This window comes from Ictidomys tridecemlineatus, chromosome 9 (assembly GCF_052094955.1).
Source record: "Ictidomys tridecemlineatus isolate mIctTri1 chromosome 9, mIctTri1.hap1, whole genome shotgun sequence".
NCBI lineage: Eukaryota > Metazoa > Chordata > Mammalia > Rodentia > Sciuridae > Ictidomys > Ictidomys tridecemlineatus.
Window position 1 is genome coordinate 51801716 of NC_135485.1, and position 6602 is coordinate 51808317.

Here is a 6602-nt window from a genome sequence, read left to right on the forward strand (position 1 = left end):
AGGGTGACCTTGGGGGAAAAGAGAGGGGAGGGAAATGGGAAAATAGTAGAATGAAACAGACATATCTTTCCTATATGCTCCATGTTCAACAAGAATGGAAAATTATATTACATGTAAGCATGATATGTCAAAATAGATTCTACTGTCATGTATAACTAAAAAGAATAAATAAAAAAATTTAAAAAGCAGAACATTGTTACTTTATTTTCATGAGAATCTCCTTGACCTCCAATGCTTGTTCTTACTAATATTTTTTCCATGGGTCTCCACCATGCATATTGATTATAAATCCTTTCTGTTATGGTTGTTTTCAGAGACAAGCACAATGCCTCTCCTCTCTTGCAAAACCCCATCACAGTGATACTTAGAACTACTGAAATGATCCTGAAATTTTTCTTCCTTACTGCCTTTAAACTTGATAAGATTCTCATGAAAACTTTTTATGTATGTGTAGTGAGGTGGATATTTAGGATACCTTGTATGTAGGTGATACTGTCATGAAATGATATAATAGTTTCTACTCATCTGTCATAAATTATTAATATAAATTCTTCTATTATACTATGCTATAGGATCTTATTCCACCTTTATTTGTACTTTCTTATATTTCTGCTAATAATCACTTGTGTTTATTTCAAGGAAATTATCTGGATTTTTTTTTTTGAGAGAGAGAGAGAGAGAAAGAGAGAGAGAATTTTTAATATTTATTTTTTAGTTTCAGTGGACACAATATCTTTGTTTGTATGTGGTGCTGAGGATCAAACCCAGGCTGCACGCATGCCAGGTGAGCACAATACCACTTGAGCCACATCTCCAGCCCCTCTGGAAATTTTTAAAAAGCCAAATTTCACTGAATACTTTTTGCAGATCTTATGGTTTACTTTTTGTATTTTTGTGATTTTGGTTTTTGGATTTTTTTTTCAAAAAAAGGGGGGAGGGCCATTATGTGAGGTCTTTTTAAAAATTGTTCTGGTTTTACTAAAAAACAATTATTACTAACCTGTTTTTGTTGCAAGATTCTGTTGTACAGAATACTACACAATAATATGATGGTGAGGATTATATGATGCAATATGGTGAATTTCTTGGTCCTTTCTTTCTCTATAAGTAAAGTTACGTACAATTCAGATGAATTTTTATTTACCTTTCTCTGTTCTCTAAAATTCCCTATCATTTAAATTTAATGATAATATAATAAATTCCATCTTAAATCCTTCCTATACTTGGTAGTTTAAGAATCACTTGAGTTTAGGATTCTGGCATTACAATTTAGAATTTCTAAGACATAGTTATAAGTCTATTGATTCTTCATACAAATTTGTGGCTACATGTTTGATGAACATACTTCTTTACTTGTTTAGTTATGGCATGTTTGCCTTGAATTCGCATTGTAAAACTGAGATTTCAGTAGATTTTGCTTCGTAGAACTGGCTGTGACAGATTCTTATTATCACCTTACTGTGTCTGCCAGGAAAAACTTGCACACTGGTGGGAGCTCCACCAGGCTTTTCTCCAGTAGAGATCTAGGCACACAGTTCATTAACTCACTTTAATCTTTAGAAAAGTCCTGAAGAAAAGGAACATGCTTCCTGGAATTGTCTTAGAATTATCCTAATAGGTGGTTTCTGATTGTTGTTATATTTATATTCTATACAAGAATAATTCTACTTGTTCAATAAAGTCTCCCTCCAAAATATGAAATGGAGATCCAAAAATTATTGGAAATTTGTCAAAATTATTTTCTTATGTTTCTTATTGTTTTTGTTTTCAATTTATTGTTTTCTGTTTTCATCTGTGAAATAATGTCTACATACTCCCAAACCAAGTAGTATAGTTTGCTAACTAACCATTGGTTAAACTTTGTTTGGAAAAAAACATTTAAAGGAAAATTTAAAATAATTTACTATTTGACTTATAGGACCTATATTATCTATATAGCATTGTCCAAAATTATAATTTTAGCTTTATGGCATATGCTCTTGATGAATGCAGTATTCCTGTGACTCATACAGTACATCAGATATTCTATGTGATTCAGAAGACCTTTAGTATGGTGGGCAATTTCATTCACTATTTAATCTCACTGATTATCTGCTTAAGTCCTTCTACATCTAGAGTGTGTAAAATATTTTCTTATTATTTATTTAATTTATTTATTTAATTTGTGTATTACATGATTAGGTAACAAATCTTTCTATTATTGATTAACCACTGATAATGACAAGACATGCTCAATCTGTAACACTGTTGTAAAATTTAAAAGTTTATTATAAATATTGAAATATTATGGGAAAGGAAATTAGTTACTAATAATCTCCTTATTGTTCAAAATTTAAATTGATTTAATTAAATTTTTAAGGGCTGGAGATACAGCTCAGTGTCTCAACATTTGCTTAATATGCAGGAGGACCTGGGTTCCATCCTAGATAACAAATACATATAAATATGAGAGTTTTCATTCTGTTTTTTTTTCTATTCTTACAACTAGTTGCATATATAAGGCACATATTTAGAAAACTCTAATCCTTTTATATATACTTTTTCATCCTCCAAGAAAATAATAATCTTACTTACCATTTACCCTCATTTTCCAAATGTATTTGTGTAATGGCTGACAGTGCAATTAATATTTTTTGATAAAATGATTGTAATAATATAAAAGAAGTATAAGCTTTAACATCACACTTGCATATTATGTATGTGATTAACTTACAGTGTTTGTCTTATCAATAACTACTATAAATACTATGTACACCTTAATTATTTGTCTCTACATAATTTATCAATATTATTGTAAAATAAATGGCAAAATTCCTTTTATTTTTTCTACTTTACTATAATTTGTAGAATTTTGATTTTCCCATAATTGTTGTATAATTTGAGGGGATTTGTGTGATTGTACAATACATATATATAATGTGGAATGATAATGTCTGTATCACCTCAGGTATTTGTCAATTCTTCATGTTGAGAACTTTCCAAAATCTTATGTCTAGCTATTTTAAAATATACAATAAATAAGATAATGTGTATTTTTCAGATATTTGCTATATTTTCCAAATATCTGATCCCTGTAAATTACAGAAATTTATGGGAATCTAATATGAATGGTAAGGAAGCTTTTTGGAGCTATAGAATTCACATAGATCTGACAATTACCAATGTGGATTTCAATCTTGTTTCCAAAACTTCACTACCATAATAGCCTTTTTTATTGGTCATGATTAGTCTGGTAATCATCCTTTTTCTTTTCTTCTTTTACCTATTCTCTTAACTTTTCTATTAACAATGTCATTATCCTTTATTGTGAATGGAGAAATCATTTAGCCAAGGGTTGGACTTTGCAGAATATTCATTTCTCTGCTTGTGGAATGGAGAATGACCATATTTGGCTCTAAACTTTGAATAAAAGCAGATTTTCTGTATACTCAGAAGAAAGTAACCAAAAGTATCCTTTGAAAGATCAAGTAATGATGCAGTAGAAAATCCTTGCTTTCAAATTATAATATGAAGATGTGATATTCATTAAATATATATTAATTCTTTGATTATTTTAAAGAATATGTTTATAGATCTGTTTATAATTATAAACTCAGGACAGCTTACTAATACAAGTGGTACAAATTAATAGGTACTCATTAAAAATGTGCAATTTTTATTCCTTGATACATGTGTAACATACTTTTTTTTTTTAATGTTCTTTCTGTCAGGCAGTTATGGTATGGAGACCCTTATCCTCTCGGGGAGTTTTCCTGAGAAGACTTATGCCATTGGGATAGACAGGAAACACTTCAGGCCTTTCTTTGTTATAATAATTTTTATACAATTTCTTTTTCTTGCTCAAAGTCTTTCAAGGAAGAATGAAAGAGTGTTTGGTGCAGAGACTGTGCTACATTATTTTTCTGTATATTCAGCACTTTCCTATAGTACATGTTAGTCTCTTCTCAATATTCTTTCAGAGAATGACTGGTATTTTTTATGTGGAAAAAAGATCTTCATTTAATTGACCCTATCCTCAAAAGTCCCATCAAAAGTCCCTATTCTTCTGTAACAAAAATGAAATTCACAAAGAGGTGGTGGTATAGTTTGCAAGAATTCCAACTCATATGTATCTTTGCTCCATTTCAGGTAATTCTGTTACTGTGAATGAGTGATTTTGAGCAAGCAAGAAAGAATCACATCTGATGAAGATGTAAGAAAGATAGAAACAACTAAATGGGAACAGGCTTACTTTGGGCAGAGGTTTGGCTGGTCTGCAGTGGAGTCCTCCAGCAAAATGAACATTTGGTAGGGTTGGGAAAGAAAACTCTGAATCCTAGTAGGTGTGAGTGAGCCAGATATCTGCTTTGGCCACTGTCTCTGATAATATAGTGGGTCATACTGAACAACAAAAGGAAGATTAAAGCTGTAGTCCTAATGCTATTGGGAAATTGTCATGTAAATATATATATGCCTGGTGTCTGAAAGGACTTTCAATAATGAAGGTGAAAATGTTTAAAAGTGCATGTAGTTTAATAAACCTACTATGTGTGCATGGAAAATATGTATATAAGTCTGTTTATTATATATATGTTGCTTATATTTACGTATCTATAAATTGTGTCATATATAGAAATGTGTATATGACACAGTGTGAGAAAATGTGGTGAACACACTATGTGTAATCATTTCTTTATTTCAAATCTTAAATATCATCTTAGTAAGCAAGCTAGTATAGAGGTAAACATGTATTTGCTTATCCTCTAAATATGTAATAATAATAGACACAAATGTAAACAAATATTTTGAGTTATATATTCATTCAATATATGAGACTAATGGAAAGAACTTTCCCGCATTCTCCCATCTCTTTCTTACAATTCAGAGGAAGAACTCTGATCCTTGTTTCTGCAAGTGAACTGAAAGAAAGTTGAATATGACTTTTGCTCTTTATATCTACTACTGTTTTGGGTTCATGTTAGGAGCTTGCAAATATTTATTACATAAAAATAATTTAAAGGAAGAGATGGAAGTAGTTAAGAATATATATATATATATATATATATATATATATATATATATATATATAATAAAAATACATTCACTCATTTTTTTACTTGACAATTTAAACAGAAGACTAATAATTTGCATTTCTATGCTTCAACATTATATGCCTTAAAGAGAATGAATTGCAGACCCTTAGTGAGGAAATATGGAAGTGCTAGAAACCACAATTATAGGCCTCCTAGTCTGGGATGAAAACATTGTTTCCCAATTGAAAAGGAATCCATTAGGCAAAATGACAAAATTGTTTCTAAATCAAGAATCTAATTGAACTAAAGGGAAACAATTTTCTCAGTGTTACGTAGATAGTTGTACTAGAAATATGTGCGTAAGTGCTCAATCTGTGTGCTTATATTCATCAAGACATTCCCTGAAGTTTAAAATTAGTTTTCAAAAATAAAGAAAATGGACATTGCAATAGTATACTCTATGCAGTTGCCTAGAGAAGTACTTAGAGTTCCATGTGTTGGGTATATGCTTTCCTGGTGTATCTTATACAATTAATGGCTAAAGCTTTCTGACACTTCAATGTACATTACATTTTTCTTCAGTACTTTGAGTTTATTTAGTGATAGTGTTAAAAATAATTCTTCTCATTAGGAAACAGACATTTGAGAATGATGGGAACACAAAGTTAAGAGAATAAGTCTATAAAATGGGCTCACTGTGCTGACCCCCAACATGTTTTATTTTCCAAGAAGCAATTGACCTGCAGCCCTGCCTGGCCTAAGTGGACAGAATATGTCACATTTCTCAGCAAATTACCTGTTAACTGCAGGAAAAATGCAGACTCAAGATAATGTTAATGGGAGGAACCCAAGAGACACTTAAGATCCTGAAATTCTGGAAGATAACAATAGTTCTTCCTAAATGTAAAATCTGTAAGAATGTGTGGTTAAGAATCCAGTTAGAAGCTGAGCACAATGGTGCACACCTATAATCCCAGGGACTCAGGAGACAGAGAGAGAAGGATCATGAGTTCAAAACCAGGATCCACAGCTTAGCAAGGCCCTATGCAACTCAGTGAGACCCTGCCTGTAAATAAAATACAAAAGAGGCCTAGGGATATGGGCTCAGTGGTCAAGTGCACTCAGTTCAGTCCCAGGTTCTAAAACAACAACAAAATCCAATTGGAACTAGTCAGCATGGGCCAAGGTGACCTATAGTTGCCATGACAGTCAGTACTTCAAAGTCTGATGTCACCCTGCTCTCAGTCAAAATCCAAAGGTGGACCTGGGCAGAACTTACTGGAAACTTCTCTGGGATTCCCAATGAAACCCAAGTGCAGGAGAGGCATATCTTCCTTCTCCTCTCTGAGAGGAATAATTGTCTCCTTTGAGAGTGTCCTCTTTCCCTTTTGCTATATCCCTTCATGAAACACATTCCTGTTACTCTGAGTGACTTGTCTGGAATTATTTTGAACTGATCACAAGACTCAGGGTTTGAAGGGGATCTTCACATTGCCTCAGTGTCTCAGAAGTTCCCAGCTCTGTTAACACTATGACTTCATAATTTTGTAAGATTTTGGAAGCCGTATATGAATTAGAGGTTTGTTTGAG